The sequence below is a fragment of the Canis lupus genome, chromosome 9 (assembly GCF_003254725.2).
Source record: "Canis lupus dingo isolate Sandy chromosome 9, ASM325472v2, whole genome shotgun sequence".
In the NCBI taxonomy this organism is placed as follows: Eukaryota; Metazoa; Chordata; class Mammalia; order Carnivora; family Canidae; genus Canis; species Canis lupus.
Window position 1 is genome coordinate 23,840,657 of NC_064251.1, and position 14,705 is coordinate 23,855,361.

The window sequence follows — 14,705 nt, forward strand, 5'->3', positions numbered from 1 at the left end:
GTACAGAACCAGCAGGCTCTTTTTGCCACTAACAATAGAGCTTCATTCACTGTTAACTCCAGTTGGGGAAATGGAGTGAAGGCACAACCTGCCCTATCAAACCTTTAAAAATTCTGACATAAAGGTTTAAAACTATAGTTACTGGGCAGCCTGGGTGGCTCATCAGTTTAGCGCCACCTTCAGCCCAGGGTGTGATCCTGGAGACCCAGAATAGAGTCCCCTGTTGGGCTCCCTGCATGGAGCCTGCTTCTCCCTCAGCCTGTCTCTGCCTCTTTCTCTCTCTCTCTCTGTGTCTCTCATGAATAAATAAATAAAATCTTAAAATAAATAAATAAATAAAACTATTGTTACATTTCTTGTCTAGGGATCATGTCTGTTTCCAGCACTTGTTGAAGCACTAGTCCCATGACTACTGCATCAAGTAGGAAAGAGAAAGTTGAAGTGATAAAAAAGAAAAGTTGAGGGAAAGAAAAATAGTATTGTCATCAAACTAGTGTCTTCTCTTGGGAAGAATTATAGTCATACCAATATTTTCCCCCTACAGAAAAAGTTAATAGCGTCCTCCCCCATTCTTCTTCCCCAGATCCACCAGAAAAACAGGAATCTGTCAATGAGGACACTCCCTTATCCCTGCTCATGCTGAGTGTGAGCGCACATTCTTAAATATACGTATAACAGCCCTTCCTGCCTACAAGTTCCCCTCTTTTAAACAACCAGTGTTAAGTTGCCTATTCCAAATCTCTATGAAACTGTTCTTCTGAGGACAATATCTCTCTGCCCATTTGACTTTATGGGCTGTAAAGTTTCTTGTCCTGAAGAAATTGGTGCAATATCTTCCAAACTTGTTTTTGTTGTTGTGTTTTGGGGGTTTTGTTTTGTTTTGTTTGTTTTTTGTTTGCTTTGTTTGTTTTTTGTTTTGTTTTGTTTTTTTGGTTCTCTTACCATTTGCATTTACCACCAAGTAAGCAATGCACAGTCCAGAGTCAGTGTCTATTCTGTCGAAACACATTTGTAGCACCCCTCACCCAGCTACTGGCACCAGTTCAATATCATTTACTTACCAGCTATGTGTGGGGCTGTCCCTCTGAGGAATTTTCCCCATAGCCATAGGTAGCCTCTGTCTCTCTTGTTGGCAGATAGAACAGTTCTTGTTGGCATTTTGAGCCTCAGAGGGTGCAAAAGGAGTATGTCCAGATTCAGTCCTCTGTATTGCTATGGTCCCCAAATATCTACTCCTTCCATGGACCCAGGTGGCCACTTCAAGTAAGTACACTGCGATCTCCACTTATTTCCAGTCACCTTCCAAACCCGGAAGGGAATTCTGTTGGGCATTGACATACTTACTTTAATGTACCCCTCAAATTCCTATAGTGAGGGCACCTGGGAGGCTCAGTGGGTTTAGTGCCTACCTACAGCTCAGGTCATGATCCCAGGTCCCTAGGATCAAGCCCCACGTTGGGCTCCCTGCTGAGCAGGGAGCCTGCTTCTCCCTCTCCCTCTGCAGCTTCCCCTCTTTGTACACATGCTCACACACTCTCTCTCTCTCTCTCTCTCTCTCTATCAAATATAAATAAATAAAATCTTATTTAAAAATCCCTAGTGGGATCCCTGGGTGGCGCAGCGGTTTGGCGCCTGCCTTTGGCCCAGGGCGCGATCCTGGAGACCTGGGATCGAATCCCACGTCGGGCTCCCTGCATGGAGCCTGCTTCTCCCTCTGCCTGTGTCTCTGCCTCTCTCTCTCTCTCTCTCTCTCTCTCTCTCTGTGACTATCATAAAAAAATAAAAATTAAAAAAAAAATCCCTAGTGATTTCTGTATGGTCATGGCCTATATGGGCATCCCTTTAAAAGACCAGTTTTCCTTCTGCCTATCCCTGTGGCCAGGCCACTGGCCGTCACTCGAGTTAGGTAAAAACCAAAATGTAGATAGAGGCTTTTGTCATTGATCCATCCTTCCATCACTACTAGGAAAACAGCATGAAATTCATCTACTGAGTTCATTTGTTTTTGCATCTTCAGTCAGAGTGGTGGTCCTCCAAACAGGATATTGTTCGTTTACCTTGGAATTGCCACCCATAAACCAAGCAGCTCTATGTTGTTCAGTCTAGATCTGCTTTTGGGGCACTGTCCAAGTAATGATACAGCCTCATATGATTCCAAAGTCAGTCCTGAGGAAAAGAGGCTCACTGCTTGTGAGTACCTCCTGCTTGCATTCCTCAGGTAGCATAATCCTGTATAAACCATTTCCGTCTTAGTATGGAACTCTCCTGGGCATTGCCCTCCCAGAAACCTTAAGCATTTCTGTGACATTACCTAAGACATGGGCATTTTAGATGTTAAGATTGCTTTTGTACTGCAGTCATAGGGGCAGTTTCAATTAATATCCAATAGCAGGCTACTAATTGCTTCTCAAATGGAAATCTCCTTTCCATAATCCCAATAGTTGTTGATGGGAAGCAGTCACAGGCTTTTGCCATAAACTTCAATCTATGCTCCACATAGAGCTACCACACAGAAACTGTTCCCATTAGCACTGCCACTTCTCATTTACACTGTGGACTGGGGCAATCTTATCCATCCCCATTCAGCATGTCCAATTAATAGGACAGATTTACATGCTTTCTGTTTTACAGAAACAATTAATACCCAGTCACAGACAATGTCCATGCCCATAATACATTCAAATAAAAGAGATGCAGCCACTTCAGACATACCAGCTTTCTTTCAGACTTTTACCTTAATCCTTCAACCCTTCCATTCCTAACTGTGACCTATCAACAGGTTTTGGTTTTATAAAATGAGGTGAGGGAGAAGTTCCCCAGTCAGACATAATATCCATTCTCATAACAGTTTCAGGTGAAGGAGACACAATTTATTCACAAATAGCTTATTTAAACGTTCCTTTCCATCTAAGCCTCCACCTTAATCCTGTCAACCCTTATAAACATTTCTGTATTCTCTCAGTCAAATTGAAGCCCCCTGTAGGGCTTCACTAACAAGTTTTGGTTACTACAGTGAGTGAGGCTCCCATGTTGGGGTGTGGGGTGTCCCAGAAACTTCTGTGCCCCCTGACCATTTCACCCTTTCATGTGCATAAGGCTTTGGTCCCTAGTGAGAGGCTGAGCCCTGTTCTTTTGTCATGACAAAGATTAATCTGCCCGACTATTGCCCTAGCTGATTTCAGATCAAGTTTCTGTTTATAATCTTTGCCTTCTGGCTTTGTAAGTTCCTTTACTCTGGAGCAATAGAGCAAACTTGTTTGGGGCCCTTTAATGGAGAAAGTCCCTTTGGTCCACCCAACCTTGCATAGTGCTGTCTTAAGACCTTTGTTTCAAACCCCTCAATGTCTGTTTCTTTATTCTGTTTCTTTATAACAATCTAAAGATTTTCAGTCCGATGAGTCCTTTGACTCTCCCCCTTTCTTTTTTCTTCTTTGTTTTGGCCTTACCAGTGTTCCCTTTATTCTTTTTTTTCTTAATAACCATTTACAATTTTCCACCTTGCTGGGACAAGTCCCTTGACTCTCCCTTCTGCCCCTCCTCATTTTCTTGTTAATTACCTAATGTTTTTATTAGCATCTCTAAGACCCAAGAGGGGAGGGTAAAATAGCAGATTCACTCTGGTTTCTTTTACTGTTGCTTGATTTTGCAGCAGGAAGATTACATGGCATGCCCATGCCAAAGGGGTTCCCTGTTCTGACTTTGTTTTCTTAGATTCTGTATTTGTCTCTTTGGCATCCACTCATCACAGGACCAGTTTTATTAACTGTACTGTCTTTCTGTATCTTGGACGCTTTGATATTTGGGGTCCTTACAGACCCAGGGAAAGCCTGCTTTTCCCAGGGATAGCCAATTCTTATAGATAGCAGAGGAGTTAGCCAGGATCATTCTTTTCATACACAAACCAACCAGTCCAGAACCTGTGCCTCCCAACCATCTCCTTACCTAATTCTCATACACCAAGGTAATATTTCCTCTGCTCCAAATCATCCCACAGCCAAGTATATCAGATAACTAGAGACCATTCTGTGTTCTAGAATCTGTCAGGATTATTCAAACCAACCAATCCTAAACTGTTTACTCTGTCTGCCTTGCCTTTTCTCAGAAACTCCAATAAAAACTCTGGCCTAGGAGGATTTCCTTCACTGCTCTTTTCTGCCTCCCGACTGACACTGGTGCTTTCCCCTGTGGCCCTGTGTGGCATGTGGCAATACCCCCTCTATGGGTCTCGTGAATATAAAAAATTTCTTCCTTCCAATTTTTGTTCTTATCTCCTCCTGTGGCTTTACTAACTTCACCATACCATGTCCAATATGCACATTCTTAGAACACCCCCTTAAACCAGTTATCATGACCTGGATAACTGGCATATTTAAGGAGTAAATATGTCTGTTATCATAAAGCCAGTCCCACATAGCTTTTTTTTTTTTTTTTTTTTTTTTAGAATTTTTATTTATTTATTCATAGAGACAGAGAGAGGGGCAGAGACACAGGCAGAAGGAGAAGCAGGCTCCACGCAACAAGCCTGATGTGGGACTCGATCCCGGATCTCCAGGATCACACCCCAGGCTGCAGGCGGCGCTAAACCGCTGCGCCACCGGGGCTGCCCCCACATAGCTTACATACAAAGTATATCAACTGTTAAATCTGGGTGTTCCACTGGCATTTATAGATGGAATCGGATATTCCTCTTCTCAGGGTAAATAGAACCTACAGTGGCTTTCATCTAGTCCACCACGCTGCTGTGTATCTGGATCATGTATAGCCATCTGATTATTGCATAGTTAGCTGTGGGTTGAGTATCAACCCAAACATGCTCTTCTTCTCTGTAGAATTCAAAACCAAATATACTCCCCCTAAGTTAGTCACTATTACTGTCCATTTTAGTAATAGCTCTTCAGGAAGCTGATGATACTGATTCACAAAATGAGACAATGCCTTCATATTATACCTCCTGGTTTCAGTAGTTTCTTGGTTTTGGCCTCTCACCATGTGAACTATCTTTTTGGTGAACAGAGGTTTTAGAGGTCTTCTCTGTTGTTCCCTCAAAATTTTACCTTTTAGGGCAACCTTTGAACTTAACATCTGAAGCTTAAAGCAATCGAAGTCTGAGCTTGGTCCAACATCAAGGTTTGGTCAACACTTTCTGTTCATTTCATTTTAGTTAATTCAGGTAACAGTAACTAATTTCACTTTTTTCCTGTTAGTTTGCATTTCCTTATGTACCCATGAACCAGCTCACAGGTGGTGGATCCATCTCTGAAAACCCTTGGTAACTTTACCTCATCACTGATCACAACACAGCTGTTTTTCCGTAACATGGGTGACCATGTGGCAAGGAATCAGAGGTTCCTCATTTCTTGCTCTTTCTTCTTTTCTCTTCCCAAACCACATGTTTCCATGAGCCCAGATTGTTCTAGCAAATCCCACTCCTGACACCAATTCTGGGTTTTTTCCAACACTGACATCAATTTCTCCAGACACCAACTGGGCATCCAGAAATTCAATTCGATTCTCATACTAACTCCTGGAGTTAACACAGAACCCACAGTTTAAGGGCTTAGTCGCATGAGACTGCCCTCCCTCACTTTAGACACCAGTTGAAGCTACCAGGTCTCTGCCTTACCAGCACTTCTGTCCTGCTTGGCTACAAATACAGGGTTTCCACAACCATCCTCCTCAGGTTTGACAAGTTGCTAGAATGACTCACAGAATCTAGGAAAGCACTTTACTTACTATTATTAGTTTATTATAAAGGACACAACTCCATGGAAACTCCATGCCCTCTTTGGGCACACCACCTTCCCATCATCTTGATGTGACCACCAACCCAGAAACTCTCTGAATTTCATTGTTCAAGAATTTTCATAAAGCTCAATCTCCAGTCCCCATACTCCTTTCCCCTTAATCACTTGGTCTTCCTGATGACCATCCCTTCCTGAGATTATTATATAGGGGCCCCACCCTAAAGTCATTAGCATAAACTCAGGTGTAATTGAAAGGACCTTATTATTGAATAACAAAAGACACTCTTGTCCCTCAGGAAATTCAAGGGTTTTAGGAACTCTGTCAGGAACAGGGAACAAAGACTAAATATGTTTTTATATTTTACCACATTTTGGAAAGTTGATAGAAAGAAAAAAGAAAAACTCACCTCTCTCCCTACCACCCAAAGATAGTCTTTGTCAGCACTGTGGAATACTTCCAGGCTTTTTTGTGAATTCTGAGCACTGTATTTATATAAACATTGTACACATTTTATGCTAATATTCATGTTGATAAATCTGATCACTATTACTTTATGAATGTCACTCAGATCTCATCTTAGATGTCATTTCTTCAGAGAGATTTTCCCTGACAACCCAGTAACTATTTTAACACATTCCTTATTTTAATTCTCTGCATGGCACTTACCATGGATAATTTTGGAGTTTTATTTATTTCTCTATTGTCTTTATCTCTTTACCTTGTATGAGCCAGGATCTTGGGCTGTCTTTTTCAAGGCTAGGCATTTGCAGCACATAGAATAGTACTTGGCCTATAGTAGGATAAAAAATAAAGATTTGTTAAATAAGGGACCAAATGAATGCATTAGATTAATTACATGTGTGCATCCATGTGTTTCTTAGAGGAAGAAAAGAAAAAAAAGAAAATCAGTTCTTGAGATGATTCTTTTGTCTTAGATTCTTAAGGGACCAACAATTAGAGTTCTATCTCTAAAGCTTCTGAGATTCAAATCACAGCTTCAACTAACATTCCAGCTCTGCCTAGCTATACATTAATTTGTACCAGTTCTTAACCACAGAGACGAAAAATGCTGCCTGGCACAGGATGTGGTCATTTGTGCTGAGGAAAGGCATACAGTGTTCTACCAGCTTCATGCAACGTCTTAAAGATGCTATCCATGGAGTCACATTCAAAATGAGGCAGATAATAACTGGGCTTGCATTTTTCTGAGTTAGGGTTTCTGAGTTTTGGTAGGTGATGGCATTAAGTTTGTGTCTGGATCTTTGGTCTGGAAATTTATCATTTATGTTAGAATTCCCTCTGGATTCAGAAATAGCCTATGAGTTTTATGTTTTCAGGTGGTCAGAAAAAAACACAACAGATAGATACTTGATCATTCCCATTTTAGTATATGTGCTGCCAAAGTGAGTACCAGATTAAATACCCAAATATAAACAAACAAACAAAAAAAAAAACCCAATTCCATTCAACTACAGGAATTTAAAACAAATATTGTAAAAACTCATGTGGTACAGCATTTCTGTAGGAATCCATATAGTAGATTCCAGGCCTCTACATTTTGACCCTGTTCCTGAAGTGCATCCAAGGAGAAAGAAAGAGATTCAGTCTCTGTGGACCACTCACTTTAGGTCAAGTGCCAGTGTAATTTCTATCTCCTTATGTCCAGTTCCATGTGAGTGGATGAATGGGGTATCAGTGTATTTTTCTCAATTGTTAGGGATCTAGGAGTGTCATAACATTTCTTAGAGAGACTAGAAAATATGATCAGTCATTCTAAATAATTTGGGAAAGACAGAAGAAATGGCTCTTTCCTCTAAGCCTGATTTAAAAAGAAATGAGGGGTGTCTAGGTGGCTCAGTTGGTTAAGAGTCCAATTCTTGATTTCCACTCAGGTTTTGATCTCAGAATTGTGAGATCAAACTCTGCACTGGGCTCTGTGCTCAGTGGGGAGTCAACTTGATATTCTCTCCCTCTCCCGCTGCCCCTCCCCCTCACTTGCACTCAGTCTCTCTCTCAAATAAAAAAATCTTATTTTTTTTAAATAAAAAAATCTTAAAAAAAAAAAAGAAATGGGCAGGCTAACTTTAGCATTAAAAGATTAACCCTTTAAAAAAAAAAGATTAACCCTTTATTTCATGATTAAACTCCAAACTGATTACTGTACTGTTAACGTTGGCACTTAATCTGGGTCATATACCTTTGGACAACGTTATTACCAGGCCTCTGCCTTTTTACTTTTTTAGGCTTCTGCCTTTTAAAGAGATAAAATATGACCAGTAGATACAAATTATACATGCTAAATTGTAAAAGAATTGAAAAGTAGCATTGACTGAAAGAAGATATGCCTATTGCGTAATAAGGTACTTTTTTTTTATCATATTCAGCATAGGGAAACGTTAAGACTAGCTAGAATTATACTTTTAAAGATAATTAGAGAGGATTCCTGGGTGGCTCAGTGGTTTAGCCCCTGCCTTTGGCCCAGGGTGTGATCCTAAAGTCCCAGGATTGAGTCCCACAAAAGGCTCCCTGCATGGAGCCTGCTTCTCCCTCTGCCTGTGTCTCTTCCTCTCTCTCTCTGTGTTTCTCATGAATAAATAAATAAAAATCTTTAAAAAAAAATAAAGGTAATTAGAATTAAACTTTTAAAGGAAATTTAGCTATAATATAATAGTGGTTATAAACAACTTTAAAAGCATGCTTTAGAGGATCCTAAAGTTTAATGGATGGATTAAATGGATTAAATAGTTTAATCCTAAACTATTTAAGTTTAATGGAAGCATTTTTTTTTATGTTATCTAAAAAGTTTTGAAAACTAAGGTCTGTCCTAGAATGTTTTAAATTCACAATAATTATAATCATATCTGATTTATATTTTAAAGAAAATGAAATGTCATATGTAGCTTTCTAAGTTTCCAGCTCTTAGAAAATTATTTATAGAAGATTAGAAATGCTCACTTTATTTTTCTTTATTATTGTGTGAGAAACAAAATAAAATATTTGGAAAAAAAACTTTTAAAAGATCTTAACATTTAACATAAATTCACTTGTTTCCTCCCCTCCAGATATTTTTATCATTTTTTAAGAGTTTTTGGTGTGTGTGTGTGTGTGTGTGTGTTTAAATAATCTCCAGTCCAATATGGGGCTTGACCTCGCAACCCAAAGATGATTTTTTGTGTTTTTTTTTTTAATTATATATTCCTACAAGCCTAGTTGGCAATTTTTTTCTGTAAAGTGCCAGATAGTAAATATCGTGGACTTTGTGGCCAAATGATTTCTGTTGCAACATCTCAACTCTGCTGTTGTAGTGTAAAGCAGCCATAGAAGATATATAAATGAATGTGCATAGCCGTATACCAGTAACTTTATTTACAGAAATAGGCAGTGAGTCAGATTTGGCCTATAGCTCATAGTTTGCTGACTCCTGGCCTGATGTATACATTTATTATATGATGAGTTAAGAATGGTTTTGCTCCTTGAAAGAACAATATTTATGTAAATATTTCAAAAGGACATCAGTAGGGAGCCTAACACTACAATTTTTTAAATTAGAAAAATATATATCACTAACAGCTTTGTTTATCTCACACATACATAGTGAGTATAGAAAAATTTTTTTTTGAAAATTTAAATCTAATAGACTAATGCACTAATCTATTAATCTAATAGACTAATTTACATCAATTCAAGTTTGTTTCCTCCATAAGATCTACTTGTACTATCCCAGCTCTCTCAAGTGTAGTCTTAGGGCTGAGTTTTTGGAGTCTGTTTAATTAGTACTTGTTTAAGCACCTAATTATACTGTATTTGGATTTGTGTGTGCAAATGACAGACTTTCACCTTATTACATTATAAGCTTTTTGGAAAAAAAAAAAAAAAAAAGAGCCCTAGTAGCCTACATTTATATATTGGTAAAAATACCTACCTATAAGTGATATAATCCAACTGGATCAAAAAACACAAGAAATGGAGATTTCAGAGTTCTTTTTCAAGCCTGGTCATTGATTTCTATGAATTGTCATTATTTCTCTTGTCAGTGGTAATGAACTACAATCCTTGTCAGACTAATCTTGAGTAGTAGGAAATAACCAGGGAGCTCCAAATCTTTTATAAAAATAAACAAAAGTTTAGTGTTTGATATGTGCAAGGGTGCCATAGGCACTTCACTGAATACAAAGGACATTGGGACCTTCCTGTTGGAACCAAAATGTCTTTGAGTTACCATAATGTCAAAAGCAGAAGTTAGGGCACCTGGGTGACTCAGTGGTTGAGTGTCTACCTTTGACTCAGGTCATGATCCTGGGGTCCTTGGATCTAGTGCTGCATCAGGTTCCCCGAAGGAGCCTACTTCTCCCTCTGCCTGTGTTTCTGCCTCTCTTTCTATGTCTCTCATGAATAAATAAATAAAATCTTTAAAAAAAAAAAAAAGCAGAAGTTAAAGAAACATTTATAACATACCATTAGACTATCCTATTGCTTGCATGGGCCCTGTGTTCCCCGAGAAACGCAATAAAATAAAAGCCTCTGGACACCAGGGCTAGTGGTCAAAAGTCTCAAATCAGGGTGTCAGCATGGCCATGCTCCCTTTAAAGGCTCTAGGAAAGGATCTTCCCTTGCTTCTGTCTAGCTTCTGCTTGCTCCCAGCAACCTTGGTGTTCCTTGGCTTGTGTCAACATGACTCCAACTTCTGCCTCCTTCATATGGCCTTCCCCTGACGTGTATATCTCTGTATGTCTTCTGTTTTTCTTATACAGTTATTGGATTAAGAACCCACCCTAATGCAGTGTGATTGCATCTTAACTAATAATATCTACAAAAGTCATTCTGAAGTTCCTGGCAAACATGAATTTTGAGGAGACATTTCAATGGACTATACTCTTTCTCTCTCTAATCTTTACAACTATCAAATACACCTGAAATAAAATAGATGAAATGGATTCCTTTTTAATTATGTGTACAGTGGTGATTAATCAGTTTTTAATTACTTCTGTAAGAGTTAGAATTGTGCCTGGTTCCATGAGGAAAGTTGAATTTGATAATTTTTTGATAGGCCTTAAATTTTCTCTATTGTGATACCTTAGATCAAAGATAAAAAAAATAATAATTAGAAAGTCTGCTGAAAAAAAAATTCTTCCCACCTCAGGAGATACAGCTCCTATCTTCAGTAGCTTTCCATCCATGTCAGAGTCTCAAGTCAAAGAGGTGTACAACATATTTGTGCTCATGAAAAATACAAACTACGTTGATGCTTCTGAAAGGGGGGGAAAAAACCCAAGCCACATTTGCGGTTTATGGATGCTAATTACTGCTACATTTAGATGTGTGAAGGAGGGGTTTATGGCTGGAGCGAGCTGGGAGAGACCAAGTCAGCCTCGCCTAGGCGCTCACTGAGGTTCCAGTGGTACTGCTCAGCACACGCAAATATATGCTTCAAAAGGAAGTGCCGTTTTTTATCAAAATATTACATCTCTCAAGCCCAGATCAAGACCTGTCGCTCATGGGATGCAGGGGTTATCTTACAAAATCAGCAGTGCTTTGCTGCAGAAGTTCACTCACAGGGGATTTCTGTAAGTGTTCGCAATGGGCAGAGGCTTTACCGTTTCTACTGTGTCAAACCGGTATGTTCTGTTGGTGACAGAACACCTTTCCTTGAATCTTTTTAACAAAAAACGTCTCTGGATTTTTTTTTTTTTTTAACCAAGCTGCATGGCACAGTGAACTAAAAGGAACTTAATAGGAAACTATTTGGCATCTGCAAAAGAAGAATGGATGGCTGTATCAGTTGACAGAAAAATGGATCTGCTCACTGTCCTTAGTGGGTCCTCAAAGACTCTTTCCCCCTTTCTTTTTTCTTTTTCTTATTTCTTTTTTACTGGGGAGCAATAGTGTTTGTGCCTCCTTGGAGCAGAAACAAGATGAGTGTGAAATAAAACACAAATTCCAGTCCAGTTGGTTAGCTGTGCACGTGAAACACCCATGTGTGCCTGCTAATTCTCATAATATCTGATCTTGCCAAGCAAATTCAGCTGCTCAAACTAAGTTTGGCACCAGTATGGTGACCTGGGCCATTGTGTACCCTGGTGCAGTTTGGTAACTACATAAAGGCACCCTGCTGAGGAATAAGTGAGAAATCCCAGTGGTGTGCCAGAGTTAGCTCATAATCGCTTATTAAACTTTAAGGAATTTTGTCAGCCGGCTTACTTCACATTGGTAGCTTGAATTGGGCCATGGTATTCATACCCCTGACATCAGCGAATGCTACAAATAAGCCCTTCCCCCTCTCTGAGTTGGTTTTTAAGCACTTACCAGCACACCATTGGACTGAGGGCTGAATGAAATCCTGTTCTGGCTCACTAGGTCATCATTTTTCATAATTTGTCAGAGGGACCTTTTTCTTTTCTTTTTTCTTTTGTAATTTGCATGAAGGGAAATAGTGTTGGAGATGAGAAGAGTACATAAGACCTTTCCACAACATGGTAGGTAGGATCCACAAATTTTATGTTAAAATATGAGGATCACATTATTGTAAAGTTAATGAAATAATAGGGAGTTTTCTATTACAAAAAGCGCAAAGCAACAACAGTGAAGTTTAGACGAGACCCAACTGACCATACATTAAACTTAAAATGTCCTAAATAATCATGAGTCAGTAACTTCCTTCTGAATCTCATAACACAAGAATTTTAACTTGCTCCTGTAGGTGAAGGGAAGAGTGGACAGTTGGAGATGATCACCAATCCTGTTATATCCAATTTTATACATATTACCTTTGTGGCGGTTTTATTGTTCTCTACTGTCTCCTAAAAAGAGCTGACAACATGGCAAGGGCAGAGTTTTCTTAGTGTCACTCTCCTTTTATGCCAGAATTTGGGGTATATAGTAAACACTCAGTATTTATCCATTTTTCTCTCTGCCTTTCCATCCAGCCATCCATTTATCCATTCATCCCCTGCATTGTTCCATGTGCTCATTAAATAACTGTCAGTTAAGTAAAGTGAAGACGAACATGTGACTACATTTTGGCAATGGGTGTCCTTTAGCTGTGTTCTTCAAACTGCTCTTCAAATATGGGAAGACTTTGTAAAGATTACGTGGGTGTGCATAATTTTAAGACAATCAATTTCCAGGGTTTAAACTTCAATATGTTCTCTTTCCTAAATCTGATATGCCCTATAAGACTGCTGTAGTTAAGGTTCTTCTGTCCCATCTCCCTTTTCACAGGGATCCTTCTCCATTTTATAAAAAAAAGACACATTGCTCACCCAGCCCAAATCTTACTCTTTGCCCTACAGTACAAGTACTTCCAGGATGCCACATAAAGGGTCAGTTAGATAATTTCTTTAATCAGACTTTTGTAAATGTATCCCCTCCATCCATCTCATTAAAAGATACATTCCCAACAAAATTTTTTTTTATATTTAATAATTATTGGTCAAGATTTGCAACATTCTTGTATGGTTTTAATCAATTGTATGCTAATAATTTTAATAATACAGAAGAAAATTTTTTACCCCTAGCACTTCATGGTAACAAAAATATTTTTATTTATACATATATATTGTTGTTGCTATAGAGATATATGATAGGACAAGTAGTAAAGATTCAAGCATAAAAGAACAGTGCATAAGGGGGCGCCCAGGTGGCTCAGTCAGTTAAGCATCCAACTCTTGATTTTGGCTCAGGTCATGGTCTCAGGGTCATGAGATGGAGCCCTTATGTAGGGCTGGGTGCTCTGCAGGGAGTCTGCTTGAGATTCTCTCCCTCACCCTCCGTCCAGTTGCATGCACGCATGCGCAGCTGTGTATGTGTGTGCATGGAAGTGCACGCTCTCTCTCTCTCATAAATAAATAAATCTTTAAAAAACAGTACCTAAGGATGAAGTTCTATGGGTAAAGTGAAATGGAAATAGAAGTTCAGGGAGAAATTTTCTGATTTTTTAAAAAAGCGTATGTATTTTAAAGGTTTTTTTTTTAAGATTTTATTAATTTATTCATGAGAGACACACAGAGAGAAGCAGAGACATAGGCAGAGGGAGAAGCAGGTTTAATGCAGGAAGCCCGATGTGGGACTCGATCCTGGGACCCCCGGATCATGCCCTGAGCCAAAGGCAGAAGTTCAACCACTGAGCCACCCAGGCGTCCCTATTTTAAAATTAATGATGGAGTAAATCCAGTCATTAATATTTATACTCCATTGGATACATTTGGAAGGGTGCACTAACAGTTTAATCATTATTATTTACAATAAACAAAATGTATATTTGTTTAGAAAATGTTTAAATGATGATGAAAAATTGTAGATGTCAACTTAATTTCCACTTAATGTCTACTGTGTATAGGGGAGAAACATAACTTTTCAAAATTCTTTTGAGGGTACTTGAGCAAATAATTTGAAGGTCAACCACTGTCATATGAAGTATATACAAGGGGAGGGGTGGCAGGGGGAAAAATAAAAATAAAGTATATACAATGTAGCACAGAAGAGCCTTCAGTTTAAGCCTCAGCCTACTTAAAGGTCTAAGACAAAGATTCTTAACCTGAAATCTCAAAGTTTGGGAAGCCTCTCAAAACTATGTAAAATTTTGTGTTTATGGGCACGTGTACATTTTATCTGAGCCAAGAGTACACTTCTGACCAAACATTTAAGATCTTACAGCTTCTTGACTCTGTTGTTTTTATAATAGTTCCATATGTAATGGTCTATAGAATGGCTTCTAACATAAACAATTTTGGGTCAGCTCTGTATGTATAGAAAATAACATATAGTAATTATAAAAATCATGAAGTAAGCATAATTCTCCTTTCTTTACCAACCTGAAACCTATCGTAGAGCAATCTTTTAATTTTATTCCTGGCTGATTCAAAGGCCTTTCCTTTTTCTTAATTTTGATAAAGTTACAGTTGCTTTGTCCACAGAAAATGGATCTAGAAAAATGCTGGATGGAAATTTTGAAAACAGTTTTT

The 14,705-nt window shown here is 38.8% G+C and overlaps 2 protein-coding genes across 3 annotated transcripts in view; one reads left to right on the forward strand and one right to left on the reverse strand.

The window, feature by feature from the left end:
- Positions 1–3,963, reverse strand: part of ZPBP2 (zona pellucida binding protein 2) — a 47,099-nt gene extending 43,136 nt beyond the window's left edge. The window contains exon 1 of the mRNA XM_049114062.1: positions 3,943–3,963. The gene's annotated coding sequence lies outside the window, so the exon portion shown is untranslated. The remainder of the gene's footprint in view (positions 1–3,942) is intronic.
- Positions 1–14,705, forward strand: part of IKZF3 (IKAROS family zinc finger 3) — a 92,101-nt gene that overhangs the window by 31,811 nt on the left and 45,585 nt on the right. The gene's annotated exons all lie outside the window — the stretch shown is intronic.